Source organism: Pseudonaja textilis, chromosome Z, assembly GCF_049901715.1.
Source record: "Pseudonaja textilis isolate UNSWEBS1 chromosome Z, rPseTex1.2, whole genome shotgun sequence".
Lineage (NCBI taxonomy): Eukaryota > Metazoa > Chordata > Lepidosauria > Squamata > Elapidae > Pseudonaja > Pseudonaja textilis.
The window spans coordinates 20,780,235-20,795,113 of NC_142008.1; positions in this window are offsets into that span (position 1 = coordinate 20,780,235).

Here is a 14,879-nt window from a genome sequence, read left to right on the forward strand (position 1 = left end):
ACCAGGAGGCACCATATGTCAGGTTTAATCCTTTTGAAGATTCCTAAGATGTGCTGTTCTATGGGGCTCAAACCATTTAATGGGAATTGAATGCATAGACCTTACTTTCATACTTCAGATGACCACAAACAATAGCTTTAGGGGCTATCAGGTCTGGGCAAAGAGATATATAGAAACTATCAGAATGGTAGATGTAGTCCAGAGAGAGTCTTTTCTCAGAGCAGAGAAATACAGCTTATAAAAAATGGTGGAGCTTCAATCACATCTTCACAGCTGCCATTTTAACTTTTTTTTCCTTTTGCCATACCATGCTAACACCGCTGGCACCAAGAATAATGAATGACTGCATTTGTATTGGAATGCTAATCTTTCAGTGCTTTTACTTTAAACTATAATACAAAGGGAAAAATGAGAGCATTCTTATACCCAGTTTGGCAGAATCTCCTTTTGACATCTTCTCTCCTCTCTTGTCATGCTCCTGCCTGCATGAGAATAAATGCACTATAACTGGGGAAAGCAAGATAAATAGCATAGGAAGAATATAAAGCACAGTGCTTGAATGCAGCATTCTTGAAATATGCCAGTCATGAAGCCTGACCAGGCCTGCAAGTAAAAAAAAAAAAAACCTTTCAAATGTGAATATAGGATCCCACGGACTATTTTCTTATGTCTCTTCTACAAGTATATAGCATTAAAAGATCATGAGCGCTTTACACTCAATTCCAGTGTTCTGAAAAACTGTACAACACACATTCTTTGCAGTTGTACAAAATTCTATAAGGAATGAATAAAGGATTTTACAGATTACAGATAGTCAGAGTTGGAGGGACCTTGTAGGTCATCTAGTCCACCCCCCCGCCCAAGCGGGAGACCCTACACCATTTCTGACAAATGGCAGTCCAATCTCTTCTTGAAAGTCTTAAGTGATGGTGCTCCCACAACTTCCGAGGACAAGCTGTTCCATTGGTTGATTGTTCTCACTGTCAAAAAGTTTCTCCTTGTTTCCAGGTTAAATCTCTCCTTGTTCAGTTTCCATCCATTATTCCTTGTCTGGCCTACAGGAGCTTTAGAAAATAGCTTTTCACTTATAAGAACAATGCAAAAAGTGTAATTTTTTTCCTATAAAGGTATACTTCAAGGGGTACCTAAAATGGAGATAAATTATCCTAGGATATTTCTAAGACCGAAAATTGTCTCTATAGTTGAACTGTAATTACCAATGAACAATGAAAGCTTCCCATATTGTACAAATTAAAGCAGAAAAATACTGGGAAATAATTTCTGATGTTTCTTAAATTGTTAATTTAGGTTGGGAATAACCGAGATAACCAGAGAATTCAGGATAACCCTTTTATTTTAAGCTAACAGGGTTTTAAAAAGTCAAACCACGTGCTGACATTGTGGCTGAGAGGTGACAACTGATCGCGTCTGACAGCACAATTTATATAGCCCATTGTCAAATGTGGCAGCCAATCAGCTGTCGCGCTGTTTCCCACTACTTTAGCGGACCACATTGAAAACTTATTTATAACATAAATTATATCCATGCTTCCTTCCAAATGTGTTTGTTTGTTTATATCCCACTTTTATTATGCTTATTTATATCCAACATTTATTATTTTTTCTAAATAACTAAAGATGGTACACATTTCTAATACTCCTTCCTCCTCTTATTTTCTCACACAGACATGTGCAGTGGGTGATAGGCTGAAAGAGGATAACTGGCCCAAAGTCACGCTACTGACCATTATTCCTAAAGCAGGGCTAGAATTCAGTCTCCTGGTTTGTGGCCCGGTGCTTTAATAAGAGCAAGACTGTTAAATTCACAGCCCGCGGGCTGGATGCATCACCTGCTGGCCATGACCAAGCCTGGTTTAGCAAAGTGGGGGGAAAGTCCCGATATGTCATGTAATGCCGCCATGACAACATGAGTTTGATACCCCTGCACTAGACCAAACTGGTTGGGAGGGAGGCAGGGAGGCAGGAACGGGAAGGAAATCAAGCAGGGAGAGAAAGGGGAGAGAGAGAGAGAGATTTAAACAAGGAAGTGTATTTGTGTTTTTTAATATAGAGAATATTTTAATTATTTTATTATTGTTGAAACATTTTTATATTCAAACTCATATTTATGAATACTCCTTCAAGTATTCTTTTTATAAACCAGAATCACAAGTATTTTTATTTTTTAATGGTTACGTATGAGAATAGAAGTTCTCAAAATCCTATTTAAAAGTTTAAAAGCATCCAGAGAAAATTATAATTGGTTAGTATAGTAATTTATTTGAAGCATCTATACTAATGGATTGGATCATTAAAACAAGGCATCTCTGAACAATGTAGCATGATGGCAAGTGTAAACAAGACAGACACTGCTGGATTTTAGGTTTGAAATCAATCTAGAAGGAATCAATTTATGTTATCCACCATTTCCAGCTGAGCAAACAGCAGTATCTAAGGAATGGCCAACAACTTTAATAGTAATACATGGGAATTAGTGGTGGTGAATATAAATAGTAATACCTCTGCTAAAAATATTTCAACCTCATAGAAAAGAAAGAAATGAAAATAATTTTTAATCTAAAATAGATTCCCTGCATTGGTTGTAGATTTACTGCCATACTATATAGGGTGCGCTAAATATAAAGCTATGCAAATTAGAGTTAACATAGATACAAACAAGTACATATTCTACTCTCATCTATCCCTGAATTTATATACTATTTTGCACACTTTCTATGTGCTATAGATTTATCTCTGCTTTTTCCAAACGTGCAATTAAGGGAGGTCAAGGTTATTATTATTATTTTTAACATCTCAGTATAAGTATTCCCCAGGATAGCAGTGCAAAAGAAAAAGCTCTTTGAAGAATACATTTCCAAGGTCTCAAGATAAGTAGGTTTATTGTTAAAAAAAGTGCCTCCATGTTTCAAATATAAGAATCAATATCTATATGCCATTTTCTGCTGCCAAAATAATGTAATGAGCTAGATACTAGTTTTGGTCAGAAAGTCTGGTTTCTATTTGTCATATGTTTTAATAATGGACAGATCTAATATCAGGCTGTTTACTTTTAATTACTCTGCTCAAAAAAATAAATAGAACATTTAAACAACACAATGTAACTCCAAGTCAATCACATTTCTATGAAATCAAACTGTCCATTTAGGTAGCAACACTGATTGACAATCAATTTCACATGCTGTTGTGCAAATGGAATAGACAACAGGTAGAAAGCATAGGCAGTTAGCAAGACATCCCCAATAAAGGAGTGGTTCTGCAGGTGGTGACCACAGATCACTTCTCAGTTCCTATGCTTTCTGGCTGATGGTTTGGTCACTTTTGAATGCTGGCGGTGCTTTCACTCTAGTGGTAGCATGAGACGGAGTCTACAACCCACACAAGTGGCTCAGGTAGTGCAGCTCATCCAGGCTGGCACATCAATGCGAGCTGTGGCAAGAAGGTTTGCTGTGTCTGTCAGCGTAGTGTCCAGAGCATGGAGGTGCTACCAGGAGACAGGCCAGTACATCAGGAGATGTGGAGGAGGGCAACAACCCAGCATCAGGACTGCTACCTCCACCTTTGTGCAAGGAGGGACAGGAGGAGCACTGCCAGAGCCCTGCAAAATGACCTCCAATGGGCCACAAATGTGCATGTGGCTGCTCAAACAGTCCGAAACAGACTCCATGAGGGTGATATGAGGGCCCAACGTCCACAGGTGGGGGTTGTGCTTACAGCCCAACACCGTGCAGGACGTTTGCCATTTTCCAGAGAACACCAAGATTGGCAGATTCACCACTGGCGCCCTGTGCTCTTCACAGATGAAAGCAGGTTCACACTGAGCACATGTGACAGATGTGACAGGGTCTGGAGACACTGTGGAGAACGTTCTGTTGCCTGCAACATCCTCCGGCATGACCGGTTTGGCAGTGGATCAGTAATGATATGGATGGCCATACAGCCCTCCATATGCACGCCAGAGGTAGCCTGACTGCCACTAGGTACCGAGATGAGATCCTGAGACCCCTTGTGAGACCATATGCTGGTGTGGTTGGCCCTGGGTTCCTTCTAATGCAAGACAATGCTAGACCTCATGTGGCTGGAGTGTGTCAGGAGTTCCTGCAAGATGAAGGCATTGATGCTATGGACTGGCCCACCGGTTCCCCAGACCTGAATCCAATTGAGCACATCTGGGACATCATGTCTCGCTCCATCCACCAACGTATTTGTTTGTTTGCATCACATCTTTATTATTTTACAAATAACTCAAGGCAGCAAACATATCTAACACACCTTCCTCCTTCTATTTTTCCCATGACAACAACCTTGTGAGAGATGAGTTACACTAAGAGAGAGTGGCTGGGCCACAATCACTGTATGGTGGAAATTTTCATATATTTATATATTATATATTGTTGTTGTTATTACTGATCATCGCACAGTCACTCAGATGTTGAGACTTGGTTTCACAATTTTTGTCTATCAAATCCTTATCCAGGAACTGGGAAAGGCAAATCTGGATATTTGATGATGTTACAGACATTGTCGCAGGATGGAAACTGTTCCGTATAAAGTTGCCTTCTGCAATTTATTGATGGAAAATATGGCAAGGCCAATGGTGTTCAAGTGGGTGCTCCAGTTGTTTTGGAATTGCACCCAAGGAGCCTATTACTATTGGTATCATCCTTGCTTGCCTTGCTACAATCGTTCTATTTCTATTTGTAAGTCTTCGTATTTTGTTGTCTTCTCTCGTTCTTCCTCTTTTATTCTGCTGTCTCCAGGCATGACCATATCCACTATCCATTTTTTTTGTCTTTCTTATTGACTACTACTAAGTCTGTAGTGTTATGTGGCAGGTGCCTGAATATCTGGATTCTGAAGTCCCAGAACAATTTAACTTTTCGTTTTCTATGATTTTCTCTATTTTATGATCCCACCTGTTATGTCCCTGGAACTTGCCAAAGTCCCCACCCAGGTCTGTTCATGCTGCGGGGGCGTTTGCCGCCCCTCATTGGCTAGCCTCCCTCGACGGCCGGCTATAAAAGCCAGCTGCAGGGTCCGGCCAGCCGCTGATCGCTGTGAGCCTGCTCCAGGCAGGGCTAACACGTTCAGTCCTTTATTGTTACAATAAAGTCTTGTTGCATCCTAGCCCTGGTCTAGCCTCTCATTGCTCAACTACAACATTGGCGATGAAGGTGGGATGGCTACCAGAGGCAATTCGCAACAGCTGAAATCACTAAAACCGCTGAGCTGCAGCCGCGCCGCCGGAGAACTCGGTCAGCAAGAGCGAAAGTAATAAGCGCTCTGTAGCCGCTTGTTAGCAAGCTACAGGGGAAAGTGAAGCGCTGCGAGCCGCAGCCGCATCAACACAAAAGAGCGAAATTCAAACGGCTGTCGCTTGATTTCTTGCCGGAATACAGCGTGGTGCTGTTATTCCGAGTCACTGACACTTACGCAGGCGCGAAATTCAAAGCGCTATCAGAGGCGGCAAGCCATCACCGCCTACGCTCTCCAGGAGCGCGAAATTCAAACGCTGCCAACAGCCGTTGCAGCTTAGCCACAATTGTAGCCCAGAGAGAGAGCAGAGAGGTTCTGTGGAGCCTCCAGAGCTGTAGTCACTAGCCTGACAAGAGCACAAAGTGCCATTTTGTTGTCCCAGAGAGATTTCTCAACAGCATAACGCGCAGGAGTCCTCATCATGAACTCCAACCCAGCCTTCCCACCGTTCAAGCCGGAAGAAGAGAAGTGGGAGTCATACAAGAATCGCTTTAACCACTACATCGACGCTTATCGGTCTGGCTGATGCTGGGGAGCACAGAAAAAGTCATTCTTCCTCAGTTATTGCGGAGCCATCGCTTTTGATACCGCCACAGCACTCGCCGCTCCACGTGAGTTAAAGAATGTCCCCTGGGCAGAGTTGCTAGAGATTCTCACCAATCATTACTCCCCCAGACCATCACAAATCGCGAGGCGTTTCACCTTCCGGATGAGGAAGCAAGCGGAAAAAGAAACCGTCAACCAATATATGGCCGCCTTGAGGACTGCAGCCCTCCACTGCGGGTTCGGGAACTATCTTGATGACATGCTCCTCGACCAGCTCGCCTGCGGGTCAAAGACCTTCACCTCCAAAGGCGACTACTCGCCAGGAAGGACCTCAACCTATCCCAGGCCGTCGAGGAAGCCTTGGCAGCAGTGCTGGCAACCCAGTCAGCCACTGAAATTCAAGGTCCCGTTCCCAAACAAAGCTGCGCCACTGCTCATTCAGAAGAGGTAGTCAAAGAAGACGCACCCTAACGATCAAACAGACATCCACCGCCTCACCCATGCCAAACAACCACAGGCGGGAGCCAGGCAAGAAACCAACAGCGCACCCAAACACATCATCCTGTGCCTATCCTGTGGCGGACCTCACTCGAGAGCTACGTGCAAGTTCAAGGGTGCCATCTGTAACCATTGCCACAAAAAGGCCACATCGCTAGAGTCTGCCAGGCCGCGCACAACTCAGCACAAAAGGGTCCTTCCTTTTCCCATTCTGGGCCCCAAAGGCAAGTACTAAATTGTCACACTTCTACCATGCTAACCACACCTGTCACTCTATTAGTAAAATAACACTCTCCATTTTATTAGAAGGCAAACCTTGTCGTATGGAGGTTGACACAGGGTCAGCGCTCTCAATCATCTCTTGGAGCACCCTCAAGAAAATCCAGCCCAGACTATCCAGAAACCAGCTCCAGAAGTGCCAGATCTCCTTGAGGGATTATCAGGAAAAGACATTCCAGTACTCGGCAAAGGCAAGTTCCTTGTTAATTTTAAAGCTTTCAAAGGCCACCTGCCTCTAGTGGTAGTTAACGGCAACCTCCCAGTCTTCTGGGGCTTGATTGGTTCCCCTACCTCGGCCTAGGGTTAACAGGAGTCCATGCTGTCTCAGCTTCTGACACTGACTCCTTATTCACTGACTACTCAGACGTATTCAGCAATGAGTTAGGGTGTTATAATGGTACCCCATCTCATTTGCAGTTGACCTCAAGCGGTTCCAGTCCGCTGAAACCGCTGTGAGAGTCCCATTCGCCATTCGGCCTAAACTGGACGCAGAACTCGATAAATTATTAAAGCAAGGGGTCATTGAGCTGACAGACTTCGCCAAATGGGAGACGCCAATTGTCACACCCTTAAAAAGGATGGCAGCCTGAGAATTTGTTCAGATTACAAAACAACAATCAAACGCTTTCACAAGTTAGCTGCACTCCAGTCCCGGTCATTCAACATTTATTGCATACCTTTGAGCCTGGCAACATTTTTTGCCAAATTGGACATGTCACAAGCGTATCAACAGTTCCCTGTTGACAACCAAACAGCCGAACTGCAGACCATTGTGACCCACAGGGGTGCCTTCCAGTGCAAGCGCTCCAATTTGGCATGTAAGTGTTGCCCCGGGCATCTTCCAATCCCTCATGGAGCGTATACTACAGGGCCTCCTGGCGTAGTACCCTACTGACGACATATTGGTCTCGGCCAGGGACAGACTCCAACCTTCCAGAGAGTCAGAGCAGTGTTAGACAGGTTCAGACAGCATGGCCTCAAATTAAAAAAAAGGAGAAATGTGCCATTGCCACTAGACAGGTGGACTTTCTGGGCTATAGAATTGACGCCTCAGGCATTCACCCCCAGAGTCCAAGGTCAAGGCAATTCATGAGGCACCCACGCCAACCACTAAAGCCGAGCTACAAGCCTTTTGGGATTATTGAACTTTTATGCATCATTTCTACCTCACAAAGCATCAGTAGCAGAGCCTTTACACAGGCTCTTAGATAAAAAAGCACCTTGGCACTGGGGACACAAGGAAGACACGCTTTCGCGCAGTCAAATCACTGCTCACATCTGACGCGTCCTTATTCAATTTGACCCACACCTTCCACTGGTACTAGCCGCGGATGCATCCCCTTTGGGATTGGCGCCGTATTAAGCCATAGACTACCCAACGGCTCCGAGGCACCAATCACCTTCTTTTTCCAGAACGCTCTCAGCGACAGAGCGTAATTATAGTCAGATCGACAAGGAGGCTTTAGCCGCAGTGGCCGCATGGTTAAGAAATTTCATGAATTCCTGTTTGGCCACAACTTTGAGCTAATCACGGACCACAAGCCTCTCCTGGGTCTTCTTTCCGGAGACAAGCAGACTCCCAAGTGTTGTCCCCAGAATGACGAGGTGGACCTTGTTCCTGGCGGCTTATTCGTACAAGCTCATCCACCGCCCAGGAAAACGTTAAGCCACGCAGACGCCCTCAGCCGCTGCCCCTACCAGCTCCAGCGGAAGACCCGGCACCGGTCCATGCCATCTTCGATGTCACCGAGCTCGACCTTCCTGTCACCGCCTCGACATCGCCACCAAATCCAAGACGGACAAAACCATCGCCCAGGTACTGGACTGGGTGAGGAGGGGTGGCCGGGCTCTAACCTTGCAGCCGAATTCACACCTTTTAAGACCCGTCAACAGGAACTGTCTAGCATACAGGGCTGCCTGTTGTGGGGCACCCGGGTTGTTATTCTGGCCTCACTTCGCACACCAGTCTTAGAGGCACTACACGAGGGCCACCCGGCATCGTCCGGATGAAGGCGTTGGCACGGAGCTACGTCTGGTGGCCTGGCTTGGACGCACGACATCGTCAAGTGGGTAAGCTCATGCCAACCCTGCCAGGAATCCAGACCATCCCCTCCAGTCACCACCCCACAAAGTGGGAGAGAGCCAACGCGCCTTGGTCAAGGCTACACATTGACTTAGCGGGTCCAATACACGGCAAAACCTTCTTGGTGGTCGTAGACTCATACTCTAAATGGATCGATGTGGCCCAACTATCCACGACCACCACGCTAGCAGTTACCAAGGCTCTAACTTGCCTATTCGTAACACACGGGCTACCAGATACCATAGTTTCGGATAACGGCCCCCAGTTTGCCTCAACAGAATTTAGCCGTTTTGCCACAAATCTTGGCATCCGACATATCTTCACGGCTCCCTTTCATCCTGCCAGCAACGGACTGGCGGAGAGAGCCATTAGATCCACAAAAGAAGCGTTAGCCAGATTCAGCAAAGAAGATTGGCATCACAGACTCTCCCGTTTCTTGCTAAGCCAACACTCGACCCCTTGCATGGTCACCAACAAATCCCCTGCTGAACTTCTGATGGGTAGACGCCTAAGAACTGTGTTGGATAGGCTCCACCTCACTATTGCCCTGACACCCTCTCGCTTCAATGACGGGGTCAGAGATTTTGTCTTGCAGGAACACGTATTTGCAAGGAACTATGCCGGAGACCCACTGTGGATTCCAGGAGTGATAGTAGCCGTCACCAGTCCCCGGTCGTACCGAGTCCAGCTGGAAGACGGCCGCATCTGGAGGAGACACCTGGACCAGCTAAGGAAGCGACAGGGTACCTTCGCCAGTGTCGGATCGTGGGCTCAGGTCGACCCCCAGGTGCCACACCACCCATCGAAGACCATACCAGAATCTCTTCACCACCACCGCCCGGACCAGGGGAGCAGGCAGTAGACCGGGACTGCCCGATGGGTCCGCCACCAGAACCAGTAGACGGGGCCACGACATCACCAACCAGAAGCACTACACCGGTGCCTGTGCAACCCTCAGGGCGAGGCTGCACCCATCACCAACCCCACCGGGTACCTTGAACTCTGAGACACTTGGTAACTCACTGGAGTTACGACGCCGGGCGCCAGCACAGACCGCCCGCGTATTTAAGTGACTATGCGTGTTCGCATCTGGGGGAAGGGGTGTTATGTCCCTGGAACTTGCCAAAGTCCCCACCCAGGTCCGTTCATGCTGCGGGGGCGTTTGCCGCCCCTCATTGGCTAGCCTCCCTCGAGGGCCGGCTATAAAAGCCAGCTGCAGGGTCCGACCAGCCGCTGATCGCTGTGAGCCTGCTCCAGGCAGGGCTAACACGTTCAGTCCTTTATTGTTACAATAAAGTCTTGTTGCATCCTAGCCCTGGTCTAGCCTCTCATTGCTCAACTACAACACCACCAGTTCTTGCTTGCGGGCAAATGATATTTCTTGCAGATCTTCCAAAGCATGATCGTTGCTGTATTGTCATGCTGCTGCTTGTAGTCATCTGTGTGATCTTCTTGCCGCAGCTTACCAGGTGGCCCATTGTTTCTTCAGTTTCTTTGCATAGATGACACTTACTATCTGTTGCTGTCTTCTCAATTCTGACTTTGTATGCATTTATCCTTAAAGCTTGGTCTTGTGCAATTAGAATTAGTCCCTCAGTCTCTTTCTTTAACTTTCCTGATCTTAGGAAGTGCTAAGTCTTGTTATTATCTTCTTTCCCTGCTATTGTTTTAATGTACTGAATATGTAGTGCTTTGTCTTTCCATGCTTCCATTCTGTTCTTCATTTGGTGTTTCTTGTAGGCCGGTTTGGTTTCTCCAATAGTCAGTAAACCTTCATGGCATACTAACTTTAGTGCATCTTCTTCATTGTCCTTCAGATATTATTTTCTTCAACCATCTGATGTACTTGCAACATGCCACACCCGCCTTGGTAGGTAGAGTCTGTCAATATCACTACAAGGCTGAAGAGCAAGATTCATTGTCATTATTTTTCTGGTCTTCCTATCCATTACTTTTAGTTCTGCGTGAGTCCAGTGCACTATTCCTGCTGTGTATCTAATGTCTGAATTGCCCAGGTGTTGATTTCCTTGATGGTATTTTCTCCATTGAGTTTGGACTTTAATTTCTCTCTTGGTGTAGTCACCTCTAATCTTTTTCTTGACTTAACTTAATAGTATTCTTGATGTTGTCATCTTGAAGAATACCAGGTATTTGTAGTAATCATCTTCATCCAGACTCTTAATGTTATTTTCATGGAGCATTTTGATTCCTTCAGTTTTCATTATTTTTCTTTGTTTGACAGTGAGCGTGGCACATTTGTCCAATCCAAACTCCACTGTGATATCTTGGCTATTTATTGTTGTTGTTGTTATATTGCTTCAATAAGTAATCTCATCAATCTAAATCTCCATGATCTAGTCCACGTTTTTTTTTAATGTTTTGAAATAAAGGGCATTGGCCTTTTATTTCTATTTGGGATCCAAACACAATTCCCTGCTGAATACTTGCTGAATTACCACATCCTTTTGGATTAAATCACAGTGCTCTAATCATATTGAAGATCTCTATATCTTGATACAAAAGAGCATAGTTTTCTCAGTCAAAATTCCCTCAGGATATAATTCCCTGAGTTAAAATTCTTCAAGTAGTTTTTTTTTTTTATCACAATTTAAACACATCTATTAACCTGGCAAAGATCGGACCTGGAGGCCAAGGAAAGACATTTTCTCTCCTGAGGGAGGAGTAAACAGTTCAGCTGCCAGAAGAGGAAATTTGTTTCAAGACAGATTTATACAGAATAACAGCATGAACTATGTTATACAAAGCCCCAACACCATCACACAGATTTCAATTATGTTTTTGCCAATGGCTACAAAAATCAAACCATAATACTTAAGGAATAAAAATTGTTTCCTTATTCTTCCAGTTCTAAAACAAGTATAATAAAAGCAAGCAAAATTTAAATAAAAGACATTTATAATGCTACTAATAAATGTTAAAGATTATTAAACTGAGTCATTGGTAAAAGTATAATAAACTTTAGTTTTAAATGATCCTAGGCTTGTTTATTTGGAATGTGGTTCTTTCAAATCTCTGCAGGGTGACATACCTGTATTCAAATAGTCACATAAGAGTCTAGATATTTATACTACACATACTCTTTCCCTTTAGTATGGATTCTTAAGCCCTGTTAAGTAAGGAGGTAGTAGGAATTTATTGGGAGTGCTAAGGAAATAAAAACGCTATTTCGTTCAATATTGAATATGTTGGCTGGGAGCTAAAGGAAGCTATTTACAAAGAGATCTCTGTTTATTTGTGTATTACATTTGTACTTTTCAGTAAGGAGCTCAAGGCAGTGCACATAATGTTCGTTCTTTCTATTTTCCACAAAACAACCCTATGAGGTCGATCAGTTTGCAGGAGTATAACTGGTTCAAAATCACCAAGGCAGCTTCAATGGCTACAGTCGATGAGAGCCTGGGTATCTCAGTACTAACCTAACATCTTGACTACTATTCCACCCTGGTTTCCCATAAGTATGGAGGTCCTCCATTATACTGCAAATATATTTTTGTGAGCCTCAAGATATCTTCTACCTCTTTTCTGCATCTTCTCTGCTGCTATGCTCACTTCTTTCTTTCAGCTGCCATTAGCAATGGGAGGAGGGGGGACTTGGAGGGGAAGAGAGCTGGAGGTGTTACATTTCCTTGATAGCTTTCTTTCCCTTTGCGCAGCTGCGAAGTCTTATCAAAATATGTCAAGGTCAACGGACAGAGGCCTCATCACCACCTGAAGATGCCCACATGATCATATTCAGAACTTTTAATTGGAAGAATAATTTGGACTTTGGGGGGTGGGGACAATTCCATCCCTTTGTATGTGTGATCTGCGTGCCAAATTCTTAGATCCAGAATTCAATCTGTAGCTTCTACTTTATTTCCAGTAAAAGGAGAACTTTGCTCTAATTCATGGAGTCTGAGTATTTCTTTCTTGGATCTTGAAGGGAGCACACACTGACAATTTTATTTAAATGTAGCACTGTGGATTATAAACTTCTAACATATTTCTCACTTTCCAGAAGCCACTGTCATCTTCAGAATAAAATAAAATCACAAGAAATTGCTTGAGCCCCTGAGACACAGGAAATATTATCATAAGTGAAATTTGGATCATGTTTTGTTGCCATAATATAAACATTTTTGTTGCATGCTGAGAAAGAGTACAGAGAAGAACTGGGTGTATCTAGTTTAATGAAAAGAAGGACTAGGGCTGTTCCATATTAGCAGGCTTGAAACCCTGCGTTCCTATTGGTCCAGAAAAGCTGGATCATGATTGGATGGCTTGAACGTTCCTGATTGGCTCATACAGGGTTTGCCGCGATTGGCTGAAACCAAGCGCGGCAAACTCAAAGAGTTGTCATTGGCTGCCTAGCCACAGCCAGCTGTATAAGAAGAGCTGCCGTGCACTAGGGTTTTTGTCTCAGAATCTATCTGTTAAATAAAGAGCTGTTGTTCACTACTCAAGCTTCGTCTATTCATGGGACCCACCGACCATACTTAACACTGGAGACGAGGATGGGATTCTGAGACAACAAGGCTAACCAGCAGGTGGCAAACAGCGCAGAGACGACCAGCAAAATGGCCAGCAGCGCCACGCCGCCCGCACCATTTAACCCAGCCAGCAAGGACTGGGAGTCCTACATTGATCGTTTCCAAATGTTTTTGGAATCCAACAACTTGAAAGACGCCACCGACAGCAAGAAACGGGTAGTATTTTTAATGCACTGAGGACCCACCATTTTCAAAATGGCCAAGGTGCTAGCAAAGCCCGCAGATGTCAAAACGATGGATTGGGACAACCTAGCTCCCATCCTCCGAAACCACTATGCTCCGGCCGTACCAACTCTTATCCGAAGGCATGATTTTTATCAACGAGACCAGCACGAGGGCGAGAGCATCAGTGAATTCGTGGCCAACCTGAGGGACCTTGGAGGTTTGTGCGGATTCGCTAACCTGGATGAGCCCATGCGAGACTGGGTCGTTCTCAGCCCGAAAGACCCAGCACTCCAAAGCAGACTAATGGCTAAGGGTGACATCTCCCTTGCCGACGCCATAGCCGAAGCAACCGCAGCCAAAGCTACCCGCAAATCAGCGGCCCGAATGCGGCGTTCAAACGGAACCGATCATCAATCGACCAGCGAGGCAACTACCACACCAGAAAAACTCACAGCCACCATCCCTCATGGCGACGCCGAATCCCCTTCTGACAGCGAAGAAGAGATTCACCGACTTCAGTCGGAACACGATCGGCGAGACCGGCGAGGTCGTAAGTCAGGGTACCAGTGTGCCAGCTGTGGAGGAAATCACCTGTGTTCCGAATGCAAGTTCCTGGACGCTGTTTGCCGACATTGCGAGAAGCAGGGGCATATCTCTAAAGTATGGCGTAATAAAAGAAACTTCAGCCCCCGGTGTCGAGGCAACAGCCCAAGAAGACAAGATGGCAACCCCACCAAAAACCGGGACTGCCAGACTGACAGCCAGTGGAGCAGGGACGGCTGAAACAGAAGATTCAACAAGGCACCGCAAAGAGAAGAAACACACAAAACAGTCATCATCGCCCATTCTTCACCAATAGATGAACGGAAGATACGCATTGAGGTCGGTATCGAAAACCAACCATGCACCATGGAGGTAGATTCTGGCTCCTACCTCTCCATGGTCTCCTGGCGCACCATAAAGCGTCTAAAACGCAGCATACGCCGCCAAGAACTAAGTGACCAGAAATTGATCCTGAGGGACTACCAAGGGAACCGCATCCCAGTGGCTGGCATCAGGCATTTCAAGATCACCTACAAAAACTGCACCAATATTTTATCACTTACAATTGTAGATAAAGACCACCCCAGCCTACTCGGATTACAATGGTTCACACCGCTAGGGATCGAGATGGTAGGCATCAATCACACAGACGAAGAAGATTGGGAGGCGACACTCGTACGAGACTTCCAAGAGGTCTTCGATGACACTTTAGGCAAGTACAAGGTGTCCCCAATCTCCTTCAATCTTAGCCCAGACATCACTCCCATCCGCCTCAAGCCGCGCCAAGTGCCATTTGCACTCAAACCTAAGATAGACGAGCAATTAAATAAGCTCATCGCGCTAGGGGTTTAAGAACCTATCGACCATGCCCATTGGGAAACACCCATTGTCACCCCCATCAAACCAGATGGCTCCCTGAGAATCTGTGGGGACTACAAGGC